At 40.3% G+C, this 18,111-nt stretch overlaps 1 protein-coding gene across 1 annotated transcript in view; it reads left to right on the forward strand.

Moving 5' to 3' along the window:
- The window catches only part of gpatch2 (G patch domain containing 2), a 298,747-nt gene that overhangs the window by 177,083 nt on the left and 103,553 nt on the right, over positions 1 to 18,111 (forward strand). The gene's annotated exons all lie outside the window — the stretch shown is intronic.

An 18,111-nucleotide genomic window follows, 5' to 3' on the forward strand; every position in this document is an offset into this window, starting at 1 on the left:
TTTAAACTGTATTAGATAACAGGGTTTTATTTGTTTTACTTATTTCATGCAATTAAATTTGTTTAATTATTAAAATCAAATCTGCAGCCTTGCATGTTTTAATAGTAAATTAAGGAGAAGAAAGCATGATCTATCAAGCTATATTTCATTCGGAGATCTGACTTGGCCGGTCGCATCACCAACTAGGATCAAAACAAATTAGTGTCAGGATTGGATAGGTGTATTATAGTATCAAGTAAGACATAAAAAGACACAAATTAAGGGCAGCAATAAGCAACCTGGCCTTTTCAGCCTGTTCCACTATCTAGTAAAATCATATTTGATTTGATACTGATGTTTTGCGATTCATGCACAATCACACCCAGATCCTCTGCCTTTTTAAAATTCTGCAATCACTCACCATATGGATAATATCCTTTTTTTTTAAAGCTCTTCCTGCTCGAATGAACAATTTCACATTTTCCCACGTTGCATTCCATTTGCCTGATCTTTGCCCACATTCTAAACATATCTGTATCCATTTTTTTGTCTGCTTAAATCCTCTTCAAAGTTTACATATCCATCTATCTTTGTCTCATTGGTAAAACTGACAAACACACCTTCAGTCTCTTCATCCAAGTTATTTATATGAGTTCTGAAAAGTTGAGGCCTGAGGATTGATCCCTGTGGCACACCACTCATTACATCTTGCCAACCAGAAAATGGCCTATTTTCTATTTTTCCTGTCAACTTATCAGTCTTCTGTCCATGCTAATATGTTATAGCGTATATGAAACGCCATAACGTTTCATTTTCCACAATAACCTTTGACGTGGCACCTGCAAATCTAATTACAATACATCTACCGGTTTTCCTTTGTTCAGAGTACATGTTACATCTTCAAAGAACACTAAATTTGATCCCTATGGGAGAGGCAACTTCATTAAAGGCATTAAAGATGAGCTGATTAGTTTTAACTATGCTATGATGAATAGATTGCACATATGGGTTAGCCAATGTAAATTCCTAACTGTTGCACACTAATGTTCACAGAACTGAACAACAAAAGTAAGGAATTATAATTGGATAATCTAATTAACATGTCAACTGCTGTAAATATATGAAGAAAGATCAAAAGAATGTAATTCATAAGTTTGAAAAAGACAATATTTTTACTAGATTCCCCTGCCAGACACCAGTCAATCTATCCTTTCTAGCACAGTAGTCGCTTCCTTTTCTGCTCCTATCCCTATGGTCGCTTCCAGAATACTTAGTGCTTGACAAGAAGCTGAAAAGTTGCCCCTGTCCTGCTAAGTATCCCTGTCAACATTTGGCTGTTTTCTTGTGGCTATCGTGGTACCAGGAAGAATTGGCTGACTATTTGAGCAGGAAGAAATACATAAAGAAATCAAAACCATAATAGGTATGAGTTGCAGAGGAGTCAGTAGGAGAAAGGCTTCCAAACACAAGTATAGGGTTAAAATTAAGTGGATTATGTTAGAGGTTGGATATGACAGCAAGCTGGAAACTAGTAGAAAAGGCATTTCAGAATGGCCATCATCTTGGAGACAAAAAAATTCATCAGGTTACAAATCGGTTCTGCACTGGTTTGCGTTTTGCAACCCGTCAGCTTGAATTATTGTAGGAGTAGGCAGCATGCAAATTTGGTTCTGCCTTCTCATTTACTTGATTGAAGCAGTGGCCTGAACGTAGCCAATGCTATTGGCTGTTTTGGGTGCTCAACAGAGGGCTGCTGTGCAGTAGGTTATAGCAGTGGTGCAGTCTACCAGCTGTTCTTTAACAGCAGTTTCTCCTGTGAAATGAAGATAGCGTTGAACCACTGGGCACTTTTGTGTGAATGCTGTTGCAGCAATTCGAAGAAGGAAAATAGAACCCTAGATAGACAGGGCACTCATAGATTCAAAATGTGACATTGGAACCCTGGATTGTAACTTTGCTCTGGAGGAAAAATGCCATTGTTCCACAAGTAGTCAGTATATAGTTAAGAAACAACCTTGGGAGCAGGTTACTGAGATTATCAATTTTCTTAGTGGATCTGATATTACTAAAGAGTCATTGATAGTCTACAGCATGGAAACAGGCACTACAGCCCAACCTGTCCATGCTGCCCAGTTTTCAGTTAAGCCAGTCCCATTTACCTTGAAGCCATCACTCAAACCGTCGCTACCTTGGTCATCATTGAAGCCACCACATCACTGCCATAGCCATGAAGAACAAACTGGAACCACCATGTCCCCACTGCTGAAACCTATGCACTGCTGTCAGGAGGAACATACCAGACCCACCAAGTCACTGACGATGAAGCCTTTGCTCAAGCTGCGGCCACCGTGGCACAAGGAAAGGACATCGGAATCCACCACACTATCGCCACTGCAGTAGGCCCTCACAACAGCCTTCCTCCACTGTAACTGCAGAAAAGAAGAACAGGATAAATTTTGATACAAAAGAACCTTAATACTTCCTACCCTTGCACTGCCATCTTGAATTAATTTAAGGAGGAATTAGTTCTCTACATTATGGGACCAGAAGACAGAGTCCATGGCATTCGTATTGCTGAGAACATTGAGGAGAATGATCCTGCCTTAAGTCTCTTTTCAAATCCAAGCATTTCCTAATCCTGGTATCTGGCATGATAAACCAGCTGCCGAGAGTGTGACCATACACACTTCACCTAAAACCTTCCCCTTCTGATATCCAGCTTTCAGACACCCAGGAACATGCTGCCTAACTAGTCACAGAATATCCAAAATAAACAGCAAGTTACAGTATACAACTTAGGATGAGAATCTTCAGCTGACATTCACAGCCATAAGCTCAGATACTGCTCATACCTCGAACACAAGTACATAGTTCGGGATCTGCATGTAGTAAGTCACCAGAAACCATAGACCACAGCAGAGCCAGGGGAAAAGGAGAGTCTGTATGCCAGTTCATCAGAGCAGGAACTTACAAATGATTTCTGCTCCAGAGGTTCTGATAAGGACATTGATATGTGATGGCATACAGGTAAACATTGACAATGCTCACCAAGATGCTTGATATATTGGTAGGGCTGATAGAAAGTGTCCTGTCACTATCGAGTGATTATTTAAATTGATTTTCTTTAAGTTCTTATTTAAATTATGCGAAGTTACAGACCTCTGAGATGCAGAGAGATTAGAGTGTCCTGACTCTAGGGGAAGCTAGGGAAGTGAGTGCTGGGCCCCTTGCTGAAATATTTGTATCATCAATAGTCACGGGTGAGGTGCCAGAAGACTGGAGGTTGGATAACGTGGTGCCACTATTTAAGAAAGGTGGTAAGGAAAAGTCAGGGAACTATAGAATGGCGATGGGCAAATTGTTGGAGGGAATCCTGAGGGACAGGATTTACATATATTTGGAAAGGCAAGGACTGATTAGGGATAGTCAACATGGTTTTGTGTGTGGGAAATCATGTCTCATGAACTTGATTGAGATTTTTGAAGAATTAACAAAGGGGATTGACGAAGGCAGAGCGTGGATGTATATGGGTTTCAATAAGGCATTCGACAAGGTTCCTCATGGTGGTCTGGTTTGCAAAGTTATATCATATGGAATATAGGGAGAACTAGCTATTTAGATATAGAACTGGCTCGAAGGTGGTGGTGGAGGGTTGCTTTTCAGCCTGGAGGCCTGTGATCAGTGGTATGTCACAAGGATTGGTGCTGGGTCCACTGCTTTTTGTCATGTATATAATTGATTTAGATGTGAACATAGGAGGTATAGTTAGTAAGTTTGCAGATGGCAGCAAAATTGGAAGTGTAGTGGACGTCAAAGAAGATTACCTCAAAGTACAACAGGATCTTAATCAGATGAGCCAATGGGTCGAGGAGTGGCAAATGGAGTTTAATTTAGATAAATGTGAAGTGCTACATTTAGGAAAGGAAAATTGGGACAGGACTTATACACTTGATCGTAAGGTCCTGGGAAGTGTTGCTGAACAAAGAGACCTTGGTGTGCAGGTTCATAATTCCTTGAAAGTTGAGCCACAGGTAGATAGGATAGTGAAGAAGGTATTTGGTATGCTTTCCTTTATTGATAAGAGCATTGAGTATGGATTGGGAGGTCACATTGCAGCTGTACAGGACTTTGGTTAGGTCACTTCTGCAATATTGCGTGCAATTCTGGTCTCCTTCTTATAGGAAGGGTGTCGTAAAAGGGTTCAGAAAAAATTTCCAAGGATGTTGCCAGGGTTGGAGGGTTTGAGCTACAGAGAGAGGCCGAGTAGGTTTGGGCTGTTTTCCCTGGAACGTCAGAGGCTGCGGGGTGACCTCACAGAGGTTTATAAAATCATGAGGGGCATGGATAGAATAAATAGTCAGTCATTTCCCTGGGTTGGGTGACTACAGAATTAAAGGGCATAGATTTAAGGTGAGCGGGGTGAAGGGATCTAAGGGCCAATGTTTTCATGCAGAGGGTGGTGCATGTATGGAATGAGTTGCCAGAGGAAGTAGTGGAGACTTGTACAATTACAGCATTTGAAAGGCATCTGGATGGATATATGAATACAAAGGGTTTAATGGGATTTGGGCTAAGTGCTGGCAAATGGGACTAGATTAACTGAGGATATCTAGCTGGCACTGATGAGTTGGACTAAATGGTCTGTTTCTGTACTGTAAATCTCTGAGACTACGATATGTGAATCTCAAAACATTAGTATGCAGGGACAGCAAGTGATTAGCAAGATAAATGGAATCCTGTTGTTAATTGCAAGGTGAATGAAATGTAAAAATAGCAATATTTTGCTGCTGTTGTACAGGTTATTGGTTAGTAATGTGTGGAGTACAGTGTACAGTTTGAATCTTCTTAATTCAGAAAGGACATAAATATATTAGAAGCAGTTCAGCGGGATTACTTGACTGACAGCTGGAGTGGTAATTTTATGAGGAAGGGTTGAAAAGGCTACATTTATGTCCACTGAAGTTTAAAAGAATAAGAGCTGATCTTAACGAAGTATATAAAGTCCTGCAGACACTCAATGGAATGAGTGCTGAAAGGATGTTTCCCCTTCTGGGTGAGACTGGAACTATAAGACCCAGTTTAAAAAGAAGGGTTATCCGATTTAAAATGGAAATTAGGAGAATTTGCTTTCTCATGTAAGGTTAAGGGTCTTTGGAACTCTCTTCCCTAAGCAGTAGTGGAGACAGGATTATTGGATATTTATAGTTGTAGGTTCTTAGCTAACAAGAAAATCAACAGATATTATGGGTTAGGTGGAAATGTGGAGCAGCAGTCTCAATCAGATCAACCATGATCTTTATTAAATGATGGATCTGGATTGAGAAGACAAATGATCTACACCTGCTTTTAATGCATGCTTGTAATAATAAGGAAACAGGAGAGGGGCATCTTGTGGTACAGTGGTAGGGTTCCTTCCCATGGACCAGGAGGCTCAAGTTCCATCTGTTCCAGAGGTATATAAGAACATCTCTGAACAGGTTGATTAGAAAAATAGGATGAATTAAGAAAAAGGAAACAGCGCTGAGGGAAAAGAAGTAAGTAGGAGAGAGCCCTCACATGGCACATGTGGACCATGAGGCCTGGGTTCATGTCCCACCTGCTCCAGATAACATCTGTGAACAGGCTAGTTCGAAATAGGTTATATTAACAAAATTTAGCAGGAAGAGCTTCACTCCATCCTGATAATGAGTATTGTGCACATTTTAGAGGCTTCTGTCACAAGCAATGGATGCCGACCTGAGCACTGAGTACTATATGGGCTATGCCAGAAACAACTGGAAGAGGCAGCATGCCTTAACATTACAGATGTGAATTTCATACAAACAGACTTCTTGTCCTTTATGTATAAAGTGAGGTTGAGCAAAGGAGGGAAGGGTGTTTGAGGAGTTTAACGTCTGTAAGCCATCCCTCTTCAGCCTCTAAAAGATATAATAACATTTTTATTTATAAGGGTATTAAAATTTTCATTCACTTGGAAGGTGATGAAAATAAATGTAACAAATGTTAGTTGTTAACAGCCTGTAGCATGTGATCTGTTCTAAAATGTATTTCAAGAAAGCTGTTATATCATGAACACTCTTTTGTCAATGTCACAATAAACAGTCTTGTGCATCAAGGGCACGGTAGCAGTAAAGATCATACACACACTCTATAAAGTCCACAAGCTAAAATGTAAAAAATGAAAAATACCAAAATATACATTATTGTAACGTAATCTCAAGGTTCTGCCAGAGCTCAAAAATAGTTTGTCCAGTCCTCTCAATTTTATCATCTAAACCTCTTAACTAAGCTGGAACCTGTATCTCATTCCCAGATATCCGTTGCTCTCTATGTAAATTCTGTATTTCCAGAAACCATAATTTGTAATGGAATACTTTCATTGTTTCTTACATAAGCTGTTTATAAAATCTAAGATTAAAATGTTCAAACATTAACTTTGTATTTTTTAAAGTTTGGGAGAAGATTTGTAGCTTGGGTGCTCGTTGTTGTGGTTCTGTTCACCGAGCTGGGAGTTTGTGTTGCAAACGTTTCGTCCCCTGTCTGGGTGACATCCTCAGTGTTTGGGAGCCTCCTGTGAAGCGCTTCTGTGTTTCCTCCGTCATTTATAGTGGCTTGTCTCTGCCACTTCCGGTTGTCAGTTCTTGCTGTCCGCTGCAGTGGCCGGTATATTGGGTCCAGGTCGATGAGTTTGTTGATAGAATCTGTGGATGAGTGCCATGCCTCTAGGAATTCCCTGGCTGTTCTCTGTTTGGCTTGCCCTATAATAGTAGTGTTGTCCCAGTCGAATTCATGTTGCTTGTCATCTGCATGTGTGGCTACTAAGGACAGCTGGTCGTGTTGTTTCGTGGCTAGTTGGTGTTCATGGATGCGGATCGTTAGCTGTCTTCCTGTTTGTCCTATGTAGTGTTTTGTGCAGTCCTTGCATGGGATTTTGAACACTACATTGGTTTTGCTCATGCTGGGTATCGGGTCCTTCGTTCTGGTGAGTTGTTGTCTGAGAGTGGCTGTTGGTTTGTGTGCTGTTATGAGTCCTAGTGGTCGCAGAAGTTTGGCTGTCAGTTCAGAAATGCTCCTGATGTATGGTAGTGTGGCTAGTCCTTTAGGTTGCGTCATGTCCTCATTCCGTTGTCTTTCCCTTAGGCATCTGTTGATGAAATTGTGCGGGTATCCGTTTTTGGTGAATGCCTAGTATAAGTGTTCTTCTTCCTCTTTTTGCAGTTCTGGTGTGCTGCAGTGTGTTGTGGCCCTTTTGAATAGTGTCCTGCTGCAACTTCGTTTGTGTGTGTTGGGGTGGTTGCTTTCATAATTCAGGACTTGGTCTGTGTGTGTGACTTTCCTGTATACATTTGTGCTGAATTCTCCGTTCGGTGTTCTCTGTACCATCACGTCTAGGAATGGGAGCTGGTTGTCCTTTTCTTCCTCTCTCGTGAATCAGATTCCTGTGAGTGTGGCATTGATGATCCGGTGTGTGTTTTCTATTTGTGTGTTTTTAATGATTACAAAGGTGTCATCCACATATCTGACCCAGAGTTTAGGTTGTATTTGCGGTAAGACTGTTTGTTCTAACCTTTGCATTACTGCTTCTGCTATGAGTCCAGAGATCGGTGAGCCCATGGGTGTTCCGTTCGTATATCTGGTTGTTGAATGTGAAGTGTGTTGTGAGGCAGTAGTTTAAGTATGCCGTCTTGTTGTCTGTTCAGTATGTCCAGCAGGTTGGATATTGTTTCTCTGGCTAGGGTTTTGTCGATAGAGGTGAACAGTGCCGTTACATCGAATGAGACCATGGTTTCTTCTTTGTCTATGTGTATATTTCTGATGATGTCCAAGAATTCTTGTGTTGATTATATGGATTGTCTTTTGTATTTTTATAGTCACTGCATAAACTAGACATAGATTTATATCGCAACACTCAATTTGTTTTGTTCTAAAGTTGATTTACTTTAAAGCCACATCAGCACAATTGCGAATTTAAAACCATAAGATGTTAATGAATCCTGTTTTACTTTTTAATTGCAGTGCATTTTGTGTGCTGTAGTCAAAAAAAAAATCCCAAACTGGGACTGCACCAAGGTTTAGATATACATGGAGAAAAGACAAGACTCTCCAATGCAGTCCAACATGGCTGAAAGCAATGAAACACAAAGAGGGATATTTGAATCCTCTCCATTTATAGAAATGAACTTTGGACCTGTTGCAGCTGCGTTGTGAGCAACAGTAAGCAGTTACTCTGCAACTTTGAGAATCAGTCTCAACTATTTATCTTTTCACCCAATCCCTCAATTCCTTCCCCAGAATTGCTATGCACTTCAGTGGCCTACTCTAGTTAACTTACAGGGCAACTTCGTGCTACCCATTATTTCAGCCTGACACAGTGAGAAATATGACAACCAGGTACACTTAATTGTGCGTGAGATCCAATGTCAATCTCTCAGTTGCTGCAAAACCACACCTGATTAAGTAGGATGGCAGTCAGTGCTGATGTGAGGTTTCTGGCCATTGGCAACAAGATATCAATTAAGTTCATTAATGAGCCAATTGACAACCATTATGCCTGACCCCACTGCAAATGAGTGGTTTCTGGATTGAATGGGAACTGCACAACTTTCCTGTGCCTGCGAAAAGGCTGATACCCACAGTGTACCCAATCGAGGAATCCAACAAAGGGAAGGGCAATGGCCACTGAAAGCGACACATCCCTCCCCTTAACTCAGACTTCCACCCCACCCACCACCCCCTTCTCATCTGTAGCCAATGTTGACTTGGAGTATCAAAACACTCCTGGGCCACTGATGGGTGCAGTGTTACATAATTCCTTTATCATAGGACTAGATTAAGGAGTATTCTTCATTTGTTGTTTCAATACCACTGATGCTTGTGTCAATGTCCTCAAGTGATTCAACATGACTTTTTTTCAATGGAACAAAAAAAGCAAGAAGCATGATTTTGCAGAATCTGTTGTAACTTTACATTTTACATTTAATAACCATGGACTGAGAAGAAATTCTGTGATGAGTTTATGAAGAACTATTGGATACCATTTTTTATAACCGTTCAGGTGAATTGTGTACCAAATTATCAATCAGAGCTGCTACTGGTGCTACAATAATCAGTTACCATGAACCTGAAACAGTTCTGTTGGTCTAATGTCTGCTTCAAAGAAAGTATTGTGAATTGAACACCACCAATCATCTGTACTGAGATGGCCCCATTCTGTACATCCTTTGGCAAAGCAAGTTTATGAATTAAAGTGAAAAACATTTTTTGGCAATTGATTGCCACCTAAAAGATTCTTGATGGACTTTGATGCTTCAAGCTCATAGTATTTGCATGATTTGAGGCAAGATCAACATTAAGTTTTCTCAATTTTTTCTTACATTTAATTGCATTAGCTTCAAAAATACCATTTTCTTAGAGGCTTCTAATGACAATTTATTAGAAAAGAGCAGTAAGAATGGTGGAATGTATGAGTCAGGCATGAATCTCCAAGAGTGAGCTCAGCTGGAAAGGAAAGGTTGGGCATCTGCTCCATTCCATATTTTTGATGCCACAGTAGTCCATGATTCATTTTCTGGCAGTATTAAGAAACCAACCAAACTTGCAGAACAGTTGGTAAAGAACCATATTTAAACACAGACTTTAAAGGATCAGTAAAGTTCTGTTGAAGTTCTGATTACTTAATTTTTTACTTATCAGTAGGATGCAAACTGCCTGAAATTGTTGAACATTTTCGATGGAAATTGAGGTAAACCTTCAATCAAGGTGCTTTCTGTTGTGACATTTCATCTGTTACTTTCTGTTACACTCGAATTATGACCTGTGGTTCTGAAAAATAAATAAAATTCAAATTTAAAATATTGTTATCTCCTTGTATTATGCAGTAGAATATGTGGTTTTCTACTCTCTAGTTTGTATATACAGTTATGTAAAATACAAAGTAAAAGAAAAAGTTTATGAAAGAAATGTATGAGATTTTTAGAAACCTCTTTTGCCACTTATCACATGTAGTATCATGCTGTTATCATATCTTCTTAATACCTTGGGATAGAAGTTCATTTCCGGCAATGGTGCAAAGCACAGTACTGAATTGGCTGCTGTTAGATGTTGTGCCTGATCTTCAGCTCCATTGCTCCTGTACAGAATGCAAGGGGGGCAGGGGTGCTGATCTGACAGAACTGTGTTGTGCCTCATAACCTCTGTGGTATGTTCTGGTCTCAAAAAACTTGCTCCTCTCTATGAGCAGGCACACAACACGCACACGTTGACACAGGAACAGTTGATACTGAGCTAGACAATTGGAAGATTTCAGCATACAACTTGATACTGTCCACTCAGCAGAAACAATAGTGAAACTTTTAGAGGGAATACAGCAAAGATTCACTCTGGCATTGTCTGCTCTGCAGCTATGCAAATGCAAAGAAATAATTTTAGAAATTAGAACAAGGACTACTAGAAGATGTGATTATCAGTGTTTAAGACAATGGGAGGATGGTATGCAGAAGGATGTTTATGTTGGCAGAAATTTCTAGAACAGGCTCATGGATGCAGGATTAACAGCAATAAGTTTAGAAGAGTGAGCAAGAATAAGCGGTGTCGAGAAAGTTTTAAAGTTGCAGAATAACTTTCAAAGTTTCTGATTCAATCACAGTTCTTGTCACTTTTGAATAATTAATAAAAATGCTTGTACCAACAAAAATGAGAATTTGTATCAAAATATGTGAGTGAGCCTAAATTGACATATGATTTGATATTAGCAGATGAAATATTGCATTTGCTGTTTGACTGCATCTACTGAAGTTAATCCAGTTTCTTTGCCTCGAATGATTTGGGATTTTAACACAAAAAACAAGCATTTTTTCAGTCATACATAATCTGTACTTTTTCCGTTATAAAATGATCAACATTTGGGGACGGATTTACATCTTGGGAGGTAGGGTTTGGAAGATTTCCCAATGGCACAATTTCGCTCCCTGGCTAGCAGTACCCACTGATGCTATTTTCTGTGGAGGAGTATGGGACAAGCTGAAGTTAGCCAGCATGTCTCAGGTAATGAAAAAGGCAGGCCAATACTGAGGCCATTTAAAACCTTGGCTTAATTTACTGAGATGTTGGCTCCATTCCAGAGATGAGTGCAAGGCTCTCTAACTCTCAGCCCCACAACCATTCAGCATCATGTAGTATCCACTATAAAGCGAATGCACAAGACCCATAACGAGATCAAAAAGTCCTTGAGAAGCTTATACATCTGTCAAAATAAGCAAATATTACTTGAAAATAATCCTCTTAGCCGCTCCTGAATCTGTATTAAATAACTAAGCTTATGTTCCATTGACATCTGTGTCAACAATACCTGCTGAGCAGAAGCCATTCATGGATTGGAAGACACCAAGTATCCTCGAATCGGGTCCTGCCCACCGTTCTTAATTTCTGCCTGACTCACTTCAACTCCGCGTTATGTTGGGAGTACCAATTCCTTGGTGTCTTCTGGAATCAAGAGCATAAGCTTTTAATTAAAAGACTGTTTCTACCATGTATTAAGATAAAATATAGGGTTCACCGTTAAAATGTATCTAATATTAGTATCGAATAAGTTGTGAACATCCAAAATGATGTGATAACAGTGTTATTCTGTTTAATCTCATTTTAAATGCAGATTTTAACTATAATAAGTACTACTTTTACAGAGCTAAAGTTGTTGCACTTCGTGTACTTAGCTAGTTTTGAAGTGTTGGAATGTAACACTGTGCTTGTATTTATTGCAAAAAATGTTATTTTGCTCAGTGCATTTGGCAATGCAGTAGAATTTGTTTTTGAAAAAAGAAATCTGTAACTTTGAATCATTTTGAAGATTTTTTATAGATTAATTTTAGCTGAACAGTAATTCCTCACACCTTTTACAAGCTAAACAGCTGTTTTTGACACAAAATAGCAAGTTATAAAGCTAGTCTAAGGACATAAATTCTCTTGAGCTAATTGGAGCTGTAAAAATATATGCTGCTTATTATGTGTTATTTTGAAAAAAGAATGCCGATATCTCCACTATTATTTTCCATGACTGGTAGCTCTCATGAAGGCACTTTTTTAGGCTAATAGTGAGTGTTCATTTCAGTTCAGGGATGTCATATCCCAGTCATTATGTGTGAGAGGAGAGTTTAATTTGCATGTCAGCTAAGGAACCTATGATGTGGGTTGAACCACGACATGGACATTGCTTTAAACTGAAATATACTTGGTTAAATTTTTGACTGTTTAAAAAGTGCAACATTGTTTGAAGGTATATAATTATTATTTAACTATGTCTTCTAAACCATAAATTGCTGAAACTCACTAGTAACAATTCTAATAATGCATGAGAATTTCTAATAAGAATCCATTTCATACCATGCACACTACATTTGTGACCTCTTTAAATTTTTTGCAACTAATTGGTTTACCTTGTGTTTCAGAAGTATTTGGCCACAGCATTACTGATTACTCACATATTATGTCTATTTCTACCTATTGTGTAAAAGTTCCTGGATTTGCCCTTTGTTTTGCATGTTAAATGCAAATTCTTCTTTTAGAACCAAACTGCCATGAGATATTTTCTTCTCAACTAGCAAAACCAATTTGAATCAAAGTGAGAGATTGAATCCAGTGATATAAATATTCAGTGTTACCCCGCTAAAACTGCAGGTGGTTGGGATGCTGACTGATGAGACAAAAATCCACTCTCAGTTTGTTTGTCAGCAAAAATTAAATTCAAGCCCTATATTAGTAGTCCTAAAAATCATTTGACCTGGGATTTCTACTATAAAAAATAACACAGGAAGGAATCTTATACCCTCCTGTTGCGACTCTTACAAATTTGGAGGCAGGAATGCACTTAATCAAGTGAGATGTTCCTGGCTAGAGACCCTGCCATGTTTCTAAATTAACCCTGATTAAGTCTCCAGTGCAGAAATGTGTGGATGAACTTTCTTCCCCTACCGGCAATTGATACCCTTAGCTGAATGATTACTGCCGACTTTGCAAACTTCTAAAGGACAACCTGACATGTGGAAAAGGGAGATTTACTGAAAGCCTACCCCCTACACCTGCCAATACTTTCTTTCATGACAACAAGCCCACACCCCCTCATCCCAGCTTCATTTACAGCAACCATCACCTACCCAGTGGCGTGGCTGCTCATTAGAGCTGCAGACCCTCTGTCCTCATGGTCCTTGATCCTGGGAGAAGCCCCATTGTTGTCCTATCCACGTTTCTGTTGGCTTTCTTTCAAAGATTTGGTGCAAGACACTCACCGATTCTCCAGCTTGTGGTTGACATTTGTGTCGCCTCTGCAAAATTTCACCCACAGTATCCTTACATTTCTAAAATAATCATGGCATGGTGAACTCTTAAATTTTATTCTGATATAGTGTTATATTGTTCTATTCCAGTACATTTTCCAGCCACAGTTTCAGTGAAGCTAATTTTGAAGTAAATGATTTGTGATGAATGGCATGCCTCCTGCCAGCTGGAAAAAATAATTCTTAGCCCTATTGATTTCCCCTCCTTTTTCACCTGTACCTCCCTTTTTCTATATCAAATGTTTTTGCACTTAACTAATTTTAAGAAATTGACATGGATCTATTTAAAGAGTTGAGCAAAATGAAAAGCCAAATTTGCATTTAGTTTAAAAATGTTGCAGGTTTACACACAGACTGAAAAATTATGAACCAGGTAATGATAATCAGTATAACTAATGAATGCTGTGGATAACAAAGCAAATTATTTTGATCAGTGAAGCTAGCTCATTTTAATCCCAGAATATGTGCAGTTTGTCTCCAGACACAATGTTCCCCCTCCATTCAAGACAGCTCCATTTGCAGTAACAGATTGCAAACTTTAATGATCACAGGGCAACAGCAATTACAGCATATCTGTTCACCTTTACACCTCATGATGTGCTTCATCAAACAGAAACATTGGCTAAGAAGGTAGATTACAGACTGGTCCTAGTAAAATACTACCTATATATTCAGCCTCCAGATTTCAAGTGAAAAGAACACAAAGGCAGCAGAAATGTTTGTGAATTGATTTTAAGCAAAACGTGATCTATTAATAGCAAGCTATGCTTACTATTTCATTTCTTAAAGAGTTCATTGGTACATATATTATAATATGAAAAGTGTCAGTTTTGCATAAATTTTGTTTTTTTAGCATTTGCAAAACATAACGGAAGCAGAAGAATATTACCAAAAAAACTAGTGAAGTGAGGAGCGTTTTTACAATATGATTGTATTTCAATACATTGTACATTCTGAATTCATACTTACCCACTTGCCAAGTTATAAAGCAGAGAAAAAAAAAAATCTCTCCAGAGCCAGATAGGAGAACTGGAAGAGCATTCCAGTATTGTTGAACCTTAGGTATCCCTCTTGTGGGCAATTATAATTTTGGTTGTAGAAAACTATGTCCAGATTTCTGACATCACCCCTTTTTCTTCTGTCAGAGATTATTGTATTGCGTTAGAAATGGCTCAGTCAAGAGAAGATGTAACAAAAAAATCTACATGTCAAAGGAAGACGTATCTAAGAATGACAAAAAAAAGGAAGAATATGAAAAAGAAATGGTTAGAAACAATTGGGAAAACAAAGCTGGTTAATTCATTGTAAAATGATAAAGAATTGAGGATATCGGTGAAAATAACAATGCTAAAATAGATTAGTATGATAGTCAGTACTTATAGCATTTGTGGTGACACATCACAGATCACTTTGGCCAAGTTGCTGTACAACATCATTTTTGTTTTAACAAATATTTGATAGTTTGGCTGTATGAACACTCATGGTAGAAGCTCCAACTATCTTTATATGGGCCACAGCACAGGAACAGGCCCTTTGGCCCATCGTGCTGGTGCCAGTCATGAAGCTAATCTAAACTAATCCCATCTACCTGTATATGATTCACATCTCTCTATCCTCTACCTATTCATGAGTCTGTCTAAATATATATTAAATGTTGCCATTGTATTTGTTTCTACTCCTCCTCTGACAGTTTGTTCCAAGCACCTCTACTACTGTGTGTAAAGAACTTGCCTCCCATACCTCTTTTAAATGGTCTCCCTCTTACATTAAACCTATGCCTCCTAGTATTTGACATTTCCACCCTACGATAAAGACTCCAACTCTCCACTCTGTCCATGTCTCTCATAATTTTATGTACTTTTATCAGGTTGCCCCTCAGCCTCCAGTGTTCCCCAAAGCAATCCAAGTTTGTCCAACCTCTCCTTAGGGTTAATACGCTCAATCCAGGCAACTTTCAGATAAACCTCTTTTGCACCCTCTCCAAAGCCTGCACATCCTTCTTATCGTGTGGCAACTGGAACTGCAGACAATACTCCAAAGGTGGCCCAATTAATTTGACACAGCTGCAACATGATTTGCCAACTTTTATACTCGATGCCCTGACCAATGAAGACAAGGATGCCATACATCTTTTTTAACACCTTACTCACTTGTGTTGCCAGTTTCAAGTAGCTATGGACTTGCATTCCAAGACCCTCTGTTTATCAAACCTCCTAAGGGTCCTGCCATTTTCTGTATACTTGCCTCTTGCATTTAATCTTCTAAAATGCATCGTCATTTTTGCCTTTCTTCCTATTAGCATACCTCAATCCAGCTACATTCTTCATCTCATTTTCGTACTTCTCAAATATTTTGCAACTTCCTTCCTGTAGCTAGCAAATGTTTGGTGGCATCTGCTTTGTGGGTTTCAACCCTTCAATCTGTTTGCTCTGCTCTACTTCTCCTTAACAATGTCTCTGCTGTTATTTGGTAAACCCTCCGTACATATTCAGTAGTTGAGTCATTCTTTGTCAGTGTCATTTGGACCCATTTAATTCTGGCTGGCATTGTGAGTGATTCCTTTGTCTTCAGAAAGGTCACTTTCTAAGTTAACTGTAGCCCCAGCACATAAATATGAAATTGACTCACATGCTGATATTATTGTCAAAATTTCATTTTCAAATTTGGCATAACATTGTTCCATCTCAGTGAGTGATCTCAAGGCCTTTGCTTTCCATTTTCCGACATTAGGAAATGACTATCAGACCAATTCAGTTGAACATGCATCAGCTGCTGCTGTTCTCAGTGAATGCAGATTTTAGTGTGCTAAGATTGAGTTTGTCAAAAACGTTTTCCTGGTTGATATTCCAGCCCCATTATTAAACGCCACATAGTGATTGTATCAAAGTTCACTAACTTCTTCAAAGTTTGGTATGTACTTGCCTTTTTGATTCACTTACCCGAAGAATCTTTGAAGTTCTGAGATGTTCCTCGGCATTAAGAGTTTTCTAATAGCCTAGCTTGCCGAGAATCTAATATTATTAATTTTTCATTGATATTGAGTCTAAGAATTTTTGTTCTCTGTTTTGTAAACTTGCACTTCTCGTGCAGTGTCAGGCCTGTATTAGAAAGAGGAGAAAGTGAGGACTGCGGATGCTGGAGATTAGAGTCGAAGAACACAGCAGGTCAGGCAGCATCCAAGGAGCAGGAGAATCGACGTGTTGGGCAAAAGCCCTTCATCGGGAATGAGGCTGAGTGCCGAGGCGGTGGTGAGATAAATGGGAAGGGGATGGGGCTGTGGGGAAGGTAACTGAGCGTGTGATAGGTAGATGGAGGTGGGGTAATGGTATAGATCGGAGAGGAGGGTGGAGCAGATAGGTGGGAAGGAAAATGGACAGGTAGGACAGGTCATGAGGGTGGTGCGAGTTGGAAGGTTGGAACTGGGATAAGATAGGGGGAGGAGAAATGAGGAAACTGGTGAAATCCACATTGATGCCATAGGGTTGGAGGGTCCTGAGGTGGAAGATGAGGAGTTCTTCCTCCAGGCGTCGGGTGGTTAGGGAGTGGCGATGGAGGAGTCCCAGGACCTGCATGGCCCTGGCGGAGTGGGAGGGGGGAGTTAAAGTGTTCGGCCATGGGGCAGTGGGTTTGGTTGGTACGGGTGTCCCGGAGATGTTCTCTGAAGTGCTTTGCAAGTAGACGTCCTATCTCCCCAAAGTAGAGGAGACCGCATCGGGAGAAATGGATACTGTAAATGACGTGTGGAAGTGCAGGTGTAACTTGATGGATGTGGAAGTCTCCTTTGGGGCCGAGGGGGGAGGTGCGGGGCAGACTTTGCAGTTGCTATGGTGGCAAAGGAAGTTGCCGGGAGGGGAGGGTATGTTGGTGGGGGTGCGTGGACCTGACAAGGGAGTCGCAGAGGGAATGGTTTTTACGGAAAGTAGAGAGGGATGGGGAGGGAAATATGTCATTGGTGATAGGTGACAGTATGGGAGGATGATGCGATGTTTACAGAGGTTGGTGGGGTGGAAGGTGAGGTCCAGAGGGGTTCTGTCTTTGTTACAGTTGGAGGGGTGGAGTTCGAGGGCAGAGGTGCGGGTAGTGGATGAGATGCACTGGTGGGGGGGGGGGGGACATCAGTAACCAGGTGGGTGGGGAAATTGGGGTCTTGAAAGAAGGAGACCATCTGGTGTGTTCTGTGGTGGAATTGGTCCTCCTGGGAACAGATGCGGCAGAGGTGAAGGAATTGGGAATAACGGATAACGTTTTTACAGAAGACAGGGTGGGAGAAGGTGTAGTCCAGTTTGCTGTGGGAGTTGGTGGGTTTGTAGAAAATATCAGTGTAGAGTCAGTCGCCATTGATGGAGATGAAGAGGTCCAGGAAGGGGAGGGAAGTGTCTGAGATGGTCCAGGTGAACTAAAGATCAGGGTGGAATGTGTTGGTGAAGTTGATGAACTGTTCACCCTCCTCATGGAAGCACGAGGTAGGGCCGATACAGTCGTCAATGTAGTGGAGGAAAGGTGAGGAATAGTGCTGGTGTAACTGCAGAAGATGGACTGTTCCATGTACCCGACAGAGAGATGGGCATAGCTGGGGTCCATGGCTACCCCTTTCATCTGGAGGAAGTGGAAGGATTCAAAGGAGAAATTATTGAGGGTGAGGGCCAGTTCAGCCAAACGATTGTGTGTGTCAGTGGAAGGGTACTGGTGGGGTCATCACGCGAGAAAGAAACAGAGGGCTTGGAGGCCCTTGTCATGGCAGATTCATGGCAGAAGAGTTCATCAGCTTCTTCCTTTCGCACTCTCAACAATCCCCCCAATCCCC

The sequence above is a fragment of the Hemiscyllium ocellatum genome, chromosome 10 (genome assembly GCF_020745735.1).
Source record: "Hemiscyllium ocellatum isolate sHemOce1 chromosome 10, sHemOce1.pat.X.cur, whole genome shotgun sequence".
NCBI classification, from domain to species: Eukaryota; Metazoa; Chordata; class Chondrichthyes; order Orectolobiformes; family Hemiscylliidae; genus Hemiscyllium; species Hemiscyllium ocellatum.